Genomic DNA, 16902 nt, shown 5'->3' with positions numbered 1-16902 from the left:
CATTTCTGTTACCATGGCAACATATGTCAGAGAGAAAACAGAGCAGCGCCTACTAAACATTACATTTCTTTCACTGATCAAAATGTCTAAAATGAAATATCATTGAATCAAATATATTATGTGGGTGAATGTGGTTATTAATATTTGCATATCAGAATTGCTTTTTATTAGGAAACACATACTTTGATTTAATTTGTGACAGATCATGAATGGGACTGTAGAGTATTACGTTGATGGCCCTAGATGTAAAATCAGCTCAGCATTCAAGAATCTAACCAACACAACTGCTAAACATAACAGAGTAAATGTGATCACTAATAGCACAGAGAAAACAGGTCACATAGCCATGGTGTGAGAGGTGAGGAGTGTCCCTGCAGGTCAGGTCAGGGGGTCCCTGGCCCTCCGTGACCCTCTGTGTCTAGCGGAAAATGCATGGTCTGTCCGATAATTACACTCCATCTGTGGACCGTGTGTGTGTGTGTCTGTTGCTCCTTCCCCTCTGCTCCATCCTCTCCTCACCCCGACCCTCACCTCCTCCTCCCTCCACCACTCACCTCCGCCCCCGTCCCACTCCCATGCCACCGCTCTCTGTTCTGCCCTCTGGCTTTCCATTAAATATGGCATTAAAAGCCCTGGTTTCACCTCAGAGACGGCTCCATCATGCCCTGTCTGCACTGTAATAACACGGCACAAAAGAGATTGATGGGTTGCATTAAACCCTGTGTGTTGTGAGCACATTTAACTAGTAGGTGAGAGAAGAGGGGAATGCAGTTTCCCGGTCAAGTCATTTGGCTCCCTGCTGCCGCCAATGGTCGCTGCTGACAACTTTCTCTGTTGGAACCTCAGAATTTAGAAGCCTCAGAACTCAGAACCTTCAGAACTCAGGATGTTTCTTTTGTTCGTATTCAAAGTTAACAATGGGTTAGACAGCATCTGCTGCTTAAGTGCAAAGTGAATGGAAGGGCCACGATTACAACCCGGATACAATGCAGCTTGAGTTAGACATACAGTAGACTCTACAAACTGGTAGATGATGGCTGTACTCTGTGTGTGATGACTGTGTACTGAGAGATCATATTAATATAAGAAAGGTTTTCTTACATAGACTACTGAACTGTACTGTGATGACTGTGTTTCCAGAGAGATCATATGAGAGATTGAATACTTGCTGGCTCTGCACTGTTGTACTTATGAAAGAGGAGCTGTCATGTTGTAATAATGGCTGTGTTTGTGTTTCCGGATTCCCTCTAGTGTCCCACATGTCTCCTGGGCTGTATCGACAAACACATGAATTTGCTCTGTACAGCCTGCAGAGAGAATGCAGACAAAGCTGGCAATTACAAGTGCTTAGTTTATCATCAGTACACAAATAAAACAGCAAGTAAGCATTCACCACGCTGCAATCTCGGACTGTGCCTCCGAACGCTAATTAACAGGCAAACGTGTGTAATAAAAAAGCCCCCTCGCTCTTAGCGCCATGACAACGGTCACAGAAGAGAGACTGACAGATAGACAGACAGGCAGCCATTCCTGCGGATCTGTGTAACCTTGGCTTAACACAACAGTGGTAGGCCTTTCTGATTCATATGACGTCAATGCATTGAATTGTGAGCCACGGCATGAACGGCACTGCGTGAAGAAACAAGGCTTTAATGTTTGCTCTTAAAGGGATTAGCCTGGCCAATACATAAAGCTAAACCCACTTCTTTCAGACTGAAATGTCTTCCTCCATGTTTTATTCATGCTGCTCATCTAGACAAGGACAGACAGGTGGGGTGGGTGAGGAGGGACTATAGAGGCTGGTAGAAGGAGTGGAGGGAGTGGAGCTGTGACACGGGCATTCCAGCTACAGATGTAGGATCTTAATTTTAACTATATTGAAACAGCAAAATAATCCTGCAGCAACAGGATTTAAATGTTTAGTCCATAATGTTCCTTGATTGGTGGTTAGGCTATTAGCTGGCCAAAAGTAGGCTACATGGAGTGCAATACTGTTAACATAACCGTGTGTTAGTGTGGACTTTTAGTGAATTTTTGTAAATCAAAAACCCCTTACATGAAAATTCTCAGCAACAAAGGAGTGATCAAATTTAGATCCTAAATCTGTTTCATTATTGGATAGGAAGGGCCTTAAAAGTCCATCGTCTGACAGACAGACCTCTGTCAGAATCCTCTCCTTTGTTCCTCTGATACTAGACAGTAGATCTCCCTTTTATCCAGTGCTGTGTTTGTTTTATACTTCTTGCTAAAGCTTACACAGGGAGTCATGCGTTGGGGTTTGATCAGCTGAACACATGAAAGACATGGTTGCTATGGTGCCTAGTGGCAGCCTTAGTAGTTTACTCCAGCAAATGTATCCTTAATTACTTGTTTTAAGTGTTTTTTATGTGCATTGTTTTGATTTAAAAAAAATAATAGCTTATCAAGTATTGAACACAGATATAATGTTAAGTTAGTTAACATTTTTTACAACTTCTTCAATCAACTAGTTAATTGTTTAGATTCGAAAACCAGCCCAAATCTTCATAGAGCCTTATGTCATGAATCCTCATCTCAACCTCATCTTCTCCCATCTCCTGACCAAAGGCTGGACAAAGAATCAGAAATGTTAGGAACCCTCATTCACTATTGTTAGGTTCTAATTCTCAGAGTAAAAAGTCTACGGACACTATGAAAGCTCAAACCAAGTTTATTCTTCCCAGAGGTTCAATACAGCTGCATAGAAATCCAAACCTATCACTACAAAGAAGGATTCCTCAGAAGTTTTGAAAGGATTAAAACCACCCTGTGTGAGGAGCTCAAGAACTGCTTTATTCAAAATGGGATCCTACAGAAAAAATGCAGACGGAGAGGACAACTAGGGGTTAGGAGATTATTAAACAAACTAGAGTGTTTCGTGTACACTCCCAATGAGAGCACTACACTCTATAGAGACTTGACGCAGTTCAAATTTCATCTACAACACCCTTGCCTATCAGCATGGAACTATTTAATGCCCAGTCTGTAACAAATAACCCCTTCCTGCTGCTCGACCACATACAGTGCATTCCGAAATTATTCAGACCCCTTGACTTTTTCCACATTTTGTAACGTCACAGCCTCATTCTAAAATTGATTGAATAGATTTTTTCACCCGATAATGACAATAGAAAACAGGTTTTTAGAAAAATATATATATCACATTTACATAAGTATTCAGATCCTTTGCTATGAGACTCGAAATTGAGCTCAGGTGCATCCTGTGTCCATTCCACAACTTCATTGGAGTCCACCTGTGGTAAATTCAATTGATTGTACATGATTTGGAAAGGCACACACTTGTCTATATAAGGTCCCACAGTTGACAGTGTATGTCAGAGCAAAAACCAAGCCATGAGGTCAAAGGAATTGTCCGAGCTTCGAGACAGGTTTGTGTCGAGGCACAGATCTGGGGAAGGGTACAAAAACAATTATGCAGCATTGAAAGTCCCCAAGAACACAGTGGCCTCCATCATTCTTAAATGGAAGAAGTTTGGAACCACCAAGACGCTTCCTAGAGCTGTCCGCCTGGCCAAACTGAGCAATCAGGGGAGAAGGGCCTTGGTCAGGGAGGTGACCAAGAACCCGATGGTCCCTCTGTCAAAGCTCCAGACTTCCTCTGTGGAGATGGAAGAACCTTCCAGAAGGACAACCATCTCTGCAGCACTCCACCAATCAGGCCTTTATGGTAGAGTGGCCAGATGGAAGCCACTCCTCAGTAAAAGGCACATGACTGCCCACTTGGAATTTTCCAGAAGGCACCAAAAAGACTCTCAGACCATGAGAAACAAGATTCTCTGGTCTGATGAAACCAAGATTGAACTCTTTGGCTTGAATGCCAAGCGTCACGTCTGGAGGAAACCTGGCACCATCCCTACGGTGAAGCATGGTGGGGGCAGCATCATGCTGTTTGGATGTTTTTCAGCGGCAGGGACTGGGAGTGTATTCCAGATAGAGAGAAAGATCAACGGAGCAAAGTTCATAGAGATCCGAGATCAAAACATGCTCCAGAGAGCTCAGGACCTCAGACTGGGGCGAAGGTTTACCTTCCAACAGGACAATGACCGTAAGCACACAGCCAAGCATAATGCAGGAGTGGCTTCGTGACAAGTCTCTATATGTCTTTGAGTGGCCCAGCCACGGACTTGAACCCGATCTAACATCTCTGGAGAGACCTGAAAATAGCTGTGCAGGGACGCTCCCCATCCAACCTGACAGAGCTTGAGAGGATCTGCAGAGAAGAATGGGAGAAACTCCCCAAATACAGGTGTGCCAAGCTTATAGCGTCATACCCAAGAAGACTCGAAGCTGTAATCGCTGCCAAAGGTACTTCAACAAAGTACTGAATAAAGGATCTGAATACTTATGTAAATGTGATATTTCAGAAAGTATTCAGATTCCTTGACTTTTCCACATTTTGTTACGCTACGTTCTTGTTTTAAAATGGATTAAATTGTTTTTGTCCCTCGTCAATGTACACACCATACACTATAATGACAAAGCAAAAACAGGTTTGTAGATTTTTTTGCACATTTCTAAAAAATAAAAACTTAAATATAATATTTGCTGGAGTGCTGCAGAGATTGTTGTCCTTCTGGAAGGTTCTCCCATCTACACATAGGAACTCTGGAGCTCTGTCACAGTGACCATCGGGTTCTTGGTCACCTCCCTGACCAAGGCCCTTCTACCCCAATTTCTGAGTTTGGCAGGGCGGCCAGCTCTAGAAAGAGTCTTGGTGATTACAAATTTCTTCCATTTAAGAATGATTGAGGCCACTGTGTTCTTGGCAACCTTCAAGGCAGAAATATTTGGCCTCTACACAATCCTGTCTCGGAGCTCTACGGACAATTCCTTTGACCTCACGGCTTGTTTTTTTGCTCTGACATGCACTGTCGATTGTGGGACATTATATAGACAGGTGTGTGCCTTTCCAAATCATGTCCTTTCGAGTCTCATAGCAAAGCGTCCGAATACTTATGTCAATAGGGTATTTCTGTTTTTTGTCAAGGGGTCTGAATACTTTCCAAATACACTGTACCTCAAGCTGAATGGACCTAAAACTGTCCCCCCTGTCTAATGCCTGAACCGTGCTCTTTTGAATGTTTCACCACAAAATCCAAACCCCAATACTTCATGACTGTGCTTCGAGTTTATCGAGCTCCTAAGCCTAACTCATTATTTATCCCTAAAATCACTGATCTGCTCACATCACTCTGCTCCACCTCAACCAACATTGTGATTCTAGGAGATTTCAATATCCAAGTTGAGTCTCTCATGTCAATCTCCTGCTGAGTTTCTGAGTTTGATTGACTGTCTTGACCTGAAGCAACTTGTTAATGCCCCCACACACACCCATGGGCACATACTTGACCTGGTCATTGCTGACTCCGCCCCCATCAACAACATTCAGGTCTATGACCTCGGTGTGTCTGACAACAAGGTTGTCACACTAGACTGGAAATTCCTACCCCCTCTAACCAAGTCCATGCACTGGAACTGGAAAATCATCGACCTAGCCAGCCTGTCAGATGACATCTGGAACCTGTCTCCTCCAGCTTCTTTGTCAGTTGATGAAACTGGAGTTTTACAACCAATCCCTGAGCAGTGTGCTTGACCTTCACGCCCCCATAAACGTACACGACATCGCATTCGTTGGCTCAGCTCACTGGTTTACTCCAGAACTGAGAAACATGAAATCCACTGGACGCATCCTGGAGCGGCGTTTCAGAAACTCAGGCCTCAATGTACACAAACTGGCCGTTCAAGAGCACCAAAGGGCCTATTTCAAGGCCCTGAAAGAGGCACAGTCGACGTTCTACTCTCATCTCCAGCTCTACTACTCTGCCTCCTCCCGCCCTCGACCATCCACTTCGGCCTCTCTCCTGCTTCCTTGAAGTCACCCAGGGAGGTATTGAGAAAACTATCTCCGTAATGAAAACCTCCTCCTGTACCATGGATCCTTTCCAACAGCTCTGCTCAAATCATGCACCCCTGTACTCAGTCCTCTGATAACCAAGATTGCTAACCACCCCCTCCAATCTGTCAGTGTACCACCTGCATTTAAGACCACTGTCATCAGCCCCATTCTGAAGAAGCCCACCATGGACCCAGAAGTTTTGGCCAATTACAGGCCAATATCCAACCGCCCCTTTCTCTCCTAGGTGTTGGAAAACATGGTTGCTGTACAGCTCCAGGACTATCTAAATCAGAAGCACCTACTTGAAAAGTTCCAGTCAAGTTTCCAGCCTGCCCACAACACTGAAACGGCCCTACTCAGGGTCACCAATGACCTGCTGATGGCGGCTGATGCAGGCTCTCCCTGTCTTCTGATCCTCCTGGACTTGATCACAGTGTTTGACACTGGTGACCACCCAATCTTCCTGGAACACCTTTGGGACACCACCGGACTGTCTGGACCAGCTCTGAGCTGGTTCCACTCCTACCTTTGAGACAGGACTGAGTATGTGTCGCTAGGTGGGTTCTGGTGCTGGACCCACAACGTCACCTGCGGTGTCCCACAAGGATCTGTTCTTGGACCCATCCTGCTTGTCCTGTACATGCTCAACCTCTGTCGTGTCATTCCACTGCTATGCTGATGACACCCAAATGAATTGCAAATATATGCAATAGAATAGTTTTCAGTGAAATAATTTTTAATGATAACTGTCATGAGAATTACGTTCTCGATGTTCATAAACAATTAAATTAAACTACTAAGTCTGCTAATCAGGATTTGTAAGATACTGATTGAAATGAAACAGACGGAGGCCCAGCTAAAATAGTCAATAAGGTTTATTCACGGGCGCGCTGGTTAGTTGTACAAAACCATTTCATTTTATACTAGCTCCTTACACACATACTCTTGCACACAAACAGAATTCATACGCACATACATTTGCACACAAACAGTAGGTATCCTACGCCCACACTGTCCTGCTACCCAGCCGACAAAGATTAGGGACCGTGAGAATCACTCCCTGTCCTTTCCCCAATCTCTCAGTGGCCCCTAGCCAAGGTCGGCACCGAATCTTGCTCAGACAGTCTGTGTTTAACTTCTTATGGCTGAAGGGGCAGTATTGAGTAGCTTGGATGAAAGGTGCCCATTGTAAACGGCCAGCTCCTCAGTCTCAGTTGCTAATATATGCATATTATTAGTAGTATTGGATAGAAAACACTCTAAAGTTTCTAAAACTGTTTGAATTAAGTCTGTGAGATTAACAGAACTCATATGGTAGGCAAAAACCTGAGAAGTTCCACTTCCTGTTTGTATTTTTTCTAGGGGTGTCATATTTTCAACCAAGGGCTGATTCAAAATACAGAGAGATGTGGATGGGTTTGCACTTCCACTAGATGTCAGCAATCAACAGAACTAAGTCTGATGACTCTAATGTGAAGGGGGGTCGAATTAGACAGAATTTAGTATCAGGTCCCATGAGGTGACCATGCATTCCCCACGCGCGTTCACGTGAGAGGCAGCTGTGTTCCATCTCTAAATTGAAGTCGTTATAGTTCTCCGGTTGGAACGTTATTCAAGATGTATGTTAACTACATTCTAAAGATTGATTCAGTACATCGTTTGCCATGTTTCTACTGACTATAACGGAATGTTTGGACATTTCGTCACGTTATAGTGGTCGCGCTTTGAGACTTTGGTTAGGGTTTTGGTAAACAATTCTAAAGTAGCTAATTTGACATAAATAACGGACATGAACGAACAAATCAAGCATTTATTGTGGACCTGGGATTCATAGGACTGTATTCTGATGAATTCCTCAAAGGTAATGTAACATTTATCATGTATTTTCTGGTTTCTGTTGAGTCCAACATGGTGGCTAATTTGGCTAATCACCTGAGCGCCGTCTCAGATTATTGCATGGTTTATATTTCCGTAAAGTTTTTTTGAAATCTGACGGTTGCATTAAGGAGAGGTATATCTATAATTCCATGTGTATATATGTATTATCATCTATATTTATGATGAGTATTTCTGTTGAAACGATGTGGCTATGCAAAGTCACTTGATGTTTTTGCAACTAGTCAATCTAGTCGCCTCAATGTAAACTCAGATTTTTTTATATAAATATGAATTTAATCAAACAAAACATGCATGTATTGTGTAACATGAAGTCCTATGAGTGTCATCTGATGAAAATAATCGAAAGTTAGTGATTAATTTTATCTCTATTCTGGTTTTTGTGAAGCTATATTTAGCTGGGAAAAAATGGCTATGCTTATTGTGGTTTTGTGGTGACCTAACATAATCGTTTGTAGTGCTTTCGCTGAAAAGCCTATTTGAAATCGGACACTTTGGTGGGATTAACAACAAGATTACCTTTAAAATGATATAAGACACATGAATGTCTGAGGAATTTTAATTATGAGATTTCTGTTTTTTGAATTTGGCGCCCTGCACTTGGACTGGCTGTTGTCATATCGGTCCCGTTACCGGGACTGCAGCCATAAGACACTTTAGAGACATATTGTACAGTTTATATTGTTTTACCCTAATTCTGACTAAAACTACACACCTCATTAATTATACTTTTACTGACTAAACCTAAACAAACCCATCAGGTAATAAATGTATGATTTTAATAAATTTCATACAGTTATAAGGTTTCAGAGTGGGAATTATTTCATCAATATCTTTCAACCTTTAAATTACTTTAACAATAACTCATTTTAATAAAATGCCTCCCTCTTTCCCGCAATTTTCCGTATCTTTGGTTATGTTACCCTGGCCTTTGCTTTCGCAGACTTTTTTCCAGGTGCAAGTTTCATTCCAGCAACATAGCACCCTAGATCCCACTGCTGGTTTTGTTCTGAAACTGAACATGGTTGGTCCCTGGTTGGGAGACCAGATGTAGCTGGAATTGGTGAAACGTCCCACATGTTCAAAAACTACGTGTCTGACTCATGAACATTTCAACAATTATTAACAACAACAGTTATTTTTTTTTAAAAGCACGATTTTTTCACATGGGACTTTTCATGTTTATTTTTTGTACGGTAAGTAAATATACATACCTGAAAAAGGATACCTACTGTAGTCAGTTTTTTTTATTTAACTAGGCAAGTCAGTTAAAAAACAAATTCTTATTTACAATGACGGCCTAGGAACAGTGGGTTAACTGCCTTGGTCAGGGGCAGAACGACAGATTTTTCCTTGTCAGCTCAGGGATTCGATCTAGCAACCTTTCAGTTACTGGCCCAACGATCTAACCACTAGTCTACCTGCTGCCCCAGTTGCACAAGTGAATGCATTAAACCAAAATGTGTCTTCTGCATAGTTTGTGTGCGTGTGTGTGTGTGTGTGTGTGTGTGTGTGTGTGTGTGTGTGTGTGTGTGTGTGTGTGTGTGTGTGTGTGTGTGTGTGTGTGTGTGTGTGTGTGTGTGTGTGTGTGTGTGTGTGTTTATAAGATGACATGATGGAGGGACTTAAGTTCAGGTGAGCAGATTAGGTGGGCAGAGTCTAAGTAACTACTGTAGTGTGACCTGAGGTTCCAGGTCATCAGCATCAGTGAATAACCTCATCTCTCTGTGGGGATGAAGACATGCTTAATAATACAAATTCTAATAATAATTTAAAAAATATATATAGTTATTTTCATTAAAGACAGAATCTCAAAGTGCTTGTTCAGCAAAATAAACAACAGGTAATTTAAAAAGAAATATAGGCTACAACAGTAACTAAATCAGCTAGATCAAGTCTGTTTGATTGCTTCTTGAAGTCTCCAGATGGACAGCCGCGGTCATGAGAGGATCAGGAAGCTCAGCTAGATGGTCAGCAGAGGTCAACAGGTCATCTTTTTGTGCAGTTCTGAACGTGTTATCAAATGATGTATTTTACATTCTGACATGTATTTTTGTATTATTTTAGATTATTTTCTTTTACCCCATTTTCTCCCCAATTGCTAGTTACGACCTTGTCTCATCGCTGCAACTCCTCAATGGGCTCCTCATGCATTTTGCACAGTGTAAAGAAACTCCCAGGGCCTTCTGAACAATACATAAATTATACACATATTTGACAAGAAAGTTTTTGCTGCAATAATGAATGGGAATATGCAGTTAATATTTGAAGGGAAAGACCTCATGGCAACATCCAAAGAAAACATATATTGTGATTAACGATGCTTGAATAGGTTTCCAGTAAGGATAATTATTTTCGCTGCTTTCATGAATGAAGTGGAATATACAGTGATTATTTCAGACAGAAGAATGTATCTTCTCCCTCCCTCAACCTTTCTCCCTCGACCTGTTGCAGATGACAAATAGAAAGTGTTCTCTGAGGTGAAACATGGTGAAGGACATGGTACTGTTTAAGAAGCTTTGAAATACAATTTACAAAAGCAGCGAGCCGCAAGACCGTGGAAAGCCAAATTCACACTTCCCCCTAGAATGTCGATGCCTGTTAGTGTTGTAAGGCCAAGCCAAGCTGCTCTGTAAAACTATGGCCAAATGTGCACTGAGGTTCACCTCAAAAACATAGGGTTAGCTGTGTGGGATTAGACAATCATCCAGTTGAATTGACAGGTAAATTCCTCAAGCTTCTGCCACCACTAAGCTTTGTGAGTGACAGCCCAGAAAAAACAGCCATGTTATTTATGCCAGTAAAGAAGTCTACTCCACAAATGTCATTTTCAGAGAGTGTATGCATTTAATCAGGTGAGAAGAGTCACGTTTTTGCCACAAGCTGTTCTCTCCATCAGAGGACAGTTGTTATAAGAAGAGGAATATACAGTGTCATTACAAATTAAAGTGGTGAATAGGTGGAAAGACGTCCTGAGGAAAAATTATTGTTAGATTCCTACAGTGTAGTTAATGTGCCAATCATCTAAAATGCATCCAGTCTGAGTAGGGAGGGAAAAACCACAGGTATATATAGGAATAAATAGACTCGGGACTGGTGCTCTTTCACCTGGAACTGTACTAGCTATCACATATGTTATATGCAATGCTGTTCATTGGTGTATCTGTATTGATTCGATGAGCATAATGAGGGATAATTATTATTATAATAGCCTATTGTAAAACAATCTTCTCTAAACAATCCATTTCTATAACATTACCAAACATGTTTACCTGAGTAATGTTTTGTCAATATTTCGCCATTGGGACATTTCCCTCACAACATGACTAATTCATTTGTGAATATTTAGAGTAGACTTATAGAATCAATTAGAACAGCAGGGAGCATGATAGCTTTTACAGATGCTATTATTCAACAGCAGGTTGATGTTTGTTGTCATGAGTCTTGTCCTGGAGGCAGAACTGAACTGCTTCTGCTAGATTGTCTAGCTGCAAAGTCAAAATTGAGTATATAATAAAAAAATGTGCTTTTTGGTCTTAATTTAAGGTTAGGGTTAGGCTTTATGGTTAGCAGTGTGGTAAAAGTTAGGGTTTGGTTTAAAATCAGTTTATGACTTTGTGGAAGTACCACTCTGCAGAGCTGAGTTTGGGAAACCCTGGTGTAAGGCCATCCCTGTACAACTGTAAAGGGCACGTTGCTTCGATGTATGTTCTTGTCATATTATCAGTAGTCACTGTGTGGTTTAGCTGCCCCACCAACCACCACAACATGAGGTAAAAAGGCAACGTGCTCTCTCATAAGTTAAATAGTTATTGTGCTGAATCCTCATTCAGTAAAGTCCATTGAGAATGACAGCATTAAAAAAGATAATCATCAGTAATTCATATATTACCCTGCTAAAACCACCAACACACACTGTCTGAGTAGTGTACCCATTTTATTCACCATTCCAGCCTACCTCTACCCTAAAGCATTGTTTTGACTCTTTCATCTTTGGAGGGAAACGCACTCCTAAAAGACAATTATTTTTTTTAAATTGCGAACGCAAAGAACCAAAGGCCTTGCTCTTTCTCGGCCAGGTCAAGCTGTCCGCCTGGGTTTACCTCTCAACCGTAAGCCAAAACAGGAAAACATATCAAAGCGATTAATATGGAGAGAAAGTCGTCTTTGACCTTTACCAGACCAGCAACGTCAAGACACATACACACACACACACACAGTCTTGGTGGGGATCTGGACATGTCCTCTGCAGTGTTCTGACAGGGCTGGTATTTAGGTGGAGAACGTACCGCTTTGGGCTGATTTGATCTGCTGGGAGCAATAAGAAGAGTTCCTGACTGTAGGTTACTATGATCTGCTGGGAGTAATAAGAAGAGTTCCTGACTGTAGGTTACTATGATCTGCTGGGAGTAATACGAAGAGTTCCTGACTGTAGGTTACTATGATCTGCTGGGGGTAATAAGAAGAGTTCCTGACTGTAGGTTACTGTGATCTGCTGGGAGTAATAAGAAGAGTGCCTGACTGTGCCAGAATGAGCCCACAGGGAAGGTGTTACTAGACATACTACCTCTTCTATTACTTGTTATTTTTTATTTGACTCTTTATTATTGATTATTGTACTGCAATGTTGAGGAAGCTAACACAAGCACTCACTTTTTTCACTGGACTTTTTATAATTGCTGTAAACTGTGTGTGTGACAAATAAATTTTAATTCGATTTTCTATCTATGGTATCTGTGGTACTATCTGTATCTGCACTTGAGGTGGCAATGGAACAGCACTTTGATTACAAGTGGGTTGAGCGAATTAGCACCTGGCGATATGACTGTATTGACTGAATTGTTGTACTTTTTTAAATGTAACCTTTATTTAACTAGGCAAGTCAGTTAGGAACAAATTCTTATTTACAACGACGGCCTACCCCGGCCAAACCCTAAAGACGCTGGGACAATTGTGCGCTGCCCTATGGGACTCCTAATCTCTGCCGGTTGTAATACAGCCCAGGATTGAACCAGGGTCTGTAGTGATGCCTCTAGCACTAAGATGCAGTGCCTTAGACCGCTGCACCACTCGGGAACGTTCTGTCAGTTTGTCTGCCTGTTTCCCTGTCCGCCTGTCTTTCAGTCCCTCCATCTCTCAATAAGTCAGGTAAGACTGGTATACAGCGGGTGCAGGATATCACCCTATGTACTAACTTCCCTATTATTTTGTCTTTGTATAATTTGATAATTTCAACTCCTTGAGTTAATGGGTGTTACATAAGTGTGAAAACAGCATGACAAGAACAAGCTGTTTTTCTCCTTGTTTTCAAGTTCATGATATTTATATCAAGGTTGCTAAACAAACACATGCCATTCTGCCAGATTTTATTTATTTATTTATTTCAGATGTGGTGATGAGGTTATGTTTTCATTTTGCTCAAGTGTTTATTCCATCTGCAAGGTCATAATGAAGTCTAATGTCTGTGCATTGGGAAGACAAAGCTGTCTTTATGCCCTACAGGAATGTTATACAATTGATTATCTTTCAATACCTCTTAAGCCAGACATACTTCTCTTAGTCTTCTATTCAGTTCTATAATTGCCAAGAAGATATGTAATGTATACTCGGTATGCGTATAATGAGATCAACATTACTCTTACTATTTCAGAGACAGTATTCCTGTTGCTGATGCATTTAGTGAAATTCTTAGTCTGCGATGACAACATAATGTCTGTGCTGGTAATGTCAACTTCTGTTGAGCATAATACCTCATCAGCATTTATTAACTACATTGGCATTTTAGAAATCACACTGTTAATTGATCACATTACGAGATGTAAAAACAAATTGTGTTTGGTCCAGTGGTAAAAAACTGTGACTTTTTGTCATCATAGTTGTATAGCCTACCACCAGTGTCCTTCTACTGGCCACTTACATGGCTTTCACCATGTAGGATTGATCATGTAAAACTTTTTCGTGCAAAACTTTATTTTGCAAAAGTGAAGCATACTGTACCACAGCACATCATAAAGTATTCTCCCCTGGGCAGATTCTGCGTGTAGACCGAATAATCTGCTGGGACTGAATGGGATGCATGAGAGTTTCCTTTTGCGAGGGTGGAGACTTCGCAAACCACCGGAACTCTCCATTTCTAACAAGTAAAGTGCCTTCAGAAAGTATTCACACCTCTTGTCTTTTTCCACATTTTGTTATGTTACAGCATGAATTTAAAATTGATTCAATTTTTATTTTGTGTCACTGTCCTACACACAGTACCCCATAATGTCAAAGTGGAATGATGTTTTTAGACATTTTTAAAAATGAAAAAAAAACATGAAAAGCTGAAATGGCTAGAGCTGGCCGCCCGGCCAAACTGAGCAATCGGCGGAGAAGGGCCTTGGTCAGGAAGGTGACCAAGAACCCGATGGTCACCCTGACAGAGCTCCAGAGTTCCTCTGTGGAGATGGAAGAACCTTCCATAAGGACAACCATCTCTCCAGCACTCCACCAATCAGGCCTTTATGAAGAGTGGCCTGACGGAAGCCACTCGTCAGTAAAAGGCATATGACAGCCCTCTTGGAGTTTGCCAAAAGGCACCTAAAGGACTCTCAGAAACAAGATTCTCCGGTCTGATGAAACCAAGATTGAACACTTTGGCCTGAATGCCAAGCGTCACGTCTGGAGGAAACCAGGCACCATCCCTATGGTGAAGCATGGTGGTGGCAGCATCATGCTGTGGGGATGTTTTTCAGCGGCAGGGACTGGGAGACTAGTCAGGATCGAGTCACTACAAAGATAAGAGGCATCCTTCCTAACTCCGTTAACGGAGAGGAAGGAAACCGCTCAGGGCGAGATGGCAAGATAAATGTCTGTGATAGGAGATAATTGAGGAAGGATTAACAACAGAGACTGCATGTCAAGCCTGAATGTAGGAAAGAAGAATTATAAGTCCAGTGCCTTCAGAAAATATTCACTCCTAGGGCTGTTAAGGTGACCGTATTACCGCCACACCGGCGGTCACGAGTCATGATGGCAGTCAAAATCCACATGACCGTTTAGTCAGGTAATTAGGCTTCTCCAAGCTCTGATGCTGCTGAAGGTCATTAGTAGCCTACCAAACTTGCTAACTGCCTGGTACTCAACATTTTGAGTACCAGGCAGGAGCATGATAATGGTCCATTCCAAATCAGAACTAAATTCACACATTTATTATCTAGTATATATAAAGATAACATTAAATTAAGAATATGATGGGTGAAAATATTAGCCTATCACGTGGATTATATATTATCACCTGTGAATGATACCCAGCTTGTGCAGTAAGGCAAGGAATAGCGCATGCCTTTTTTTGCGACTTTTTTGCGACTTTTTCAAGTCATAGTCGCACACCTCATGTAGCCTAGCCCATAGGCCTATATGTTTTTCTAAAGCTGTTATCACAACTAAAGTGGCCAAATAACTCCTTAAAATTAAGCACATTAACCTGCTTTATAACTGGTGTAGAACCTAACAGGCATACATGAGTTTCAAGTTTGGGGAAGAAAAGTTTTACCATAAATATGCATTACATGCATAATCGCATTTGCATTCACTTTCGAGAACAGTGTTTTCCCGCTAATGGGTTGCATTTTGGAACATTCGCGCTTACTGCCGTGTGACTTGAAAAAGTTGCAAAAGCACAGGCAAAATCCTAGAGGAAAACCTGGTTCAGTCTGCTTTCCAACAGTCACTGGTAGTCCTTTCAGCAGGACAATAACCTAAAACACAAGGCCAAATCTACGCTGGAGTTTCTTGGCAAGACCTGAAAATAGTTGTCTAGCAATGATCAACAACCAATTTGACAGAGCTTGAAGATTGTTTTAAATAAAAATTGCCAAATGTTGCACAATGCTGGTCTGGAAGAGACTTACCCAGAAAGACTCACAGCTGTAATCGCTACTAAAGGTGCTTCTAAAAAGTATTGACTCATTATTGACTAATTTACTTGTGTAAATTAGATATGTGAATTAAGTCAAGTGGTATGAGTACTTTCTGAAGGCACTGTATGTCCCTCTTTCGTAGGAAAGAAGGATTACAAAGGAAGTCTGTATGAAAGCAGGAAAAGGAACTATGCAAGTTGCAAAAAATACTTAAAGTGGAACTGATAGCGTTTTAACTACTTTGCAGATATGAAACAATCAGACACTCGTAATATCATTAAAAAATATCTCTATCCTAGTATATACTTCAAAACCAACTTCATAAGAGGTTTTAAAAATAGTTATATTTGACTCAAAATTCCATGATGTACAGTAGGTCATTGCTGGCAGAATAGATGGATGCAGTTCAATGCATGATTAATATAATTCACCAATACATTTCTTGGAAGTCCAAAAAATATTATTATCAGGTTGTAAATCACAGATGGTCTGGTACATTGTTTGCTGCCTCCACCCATTCGGGATGCACTGTTTCAGTTTCAATAACTTAATATTTGTACAAAAACAGACGACTGTAGCTAAGGCTGGGAATGTCAATACGATCAAACTAGCAAGGATAATTATATGTCAGTCATAATGTGGCTAATAGGCTAGAGCACATGTGTCAAATACAAGGCCTGTTGGCCAAATAGGACACACAAGCAAGTATAAGTGAGTTAACAGTTGAGTCATCTACTTCATGAAATTACAGCCTGATGCACTGCCATTGGTGAATTCAACTTCAATTGCACTGCTTTTGTGTGTCCCATTTACAGCACACAACAGTGGGAAAGTGTACAGACAGACACATGACACAGTCCTAGCAAGGCAAATAAAATGTTGCAGTCTTGCTTCAGTTTTTAAAGCTTGAAAATGAATAACCAAAATACAAAACCTGCAACAAAACACCATGCACAAGTTTAAATGTTACAATAACCTATAGATACTTTTTTGTTATTTGGAGTTATTAAATACTTTTTGATTAGGGTCGCAGCATATTATGCACATCTGCAAGCATAACAGCAAAAGCTGGACAAATATTATTTATCTCTTTTGTTTTAATATGTTAAAATGCTATATACAGCATCCTATGTACATAAGTGGACATTATATCAGGCCATATTTTTTCTA

The sequence above is a fragment of the Salvelinus alpinus genome, chromosome 34, assembly GCF_045679555.1.
Source record: "Salvelinus alpinus chromosome 34, SLU_Salpinus.1, whole genome shotgun sequence".
Classification (NCBI taxonomy): domain Eukaryota; kingdom Metazoa; phylum Chordata; class Actinopteri; order Salmoniformes; family Salmonidae; genus Salvelinus; species Salvelinus alpinus.
The sequence above is the reverse complement of the archived record's forward strand: the minus strand, read 5'-3'. Positions refer to the sequence as shown.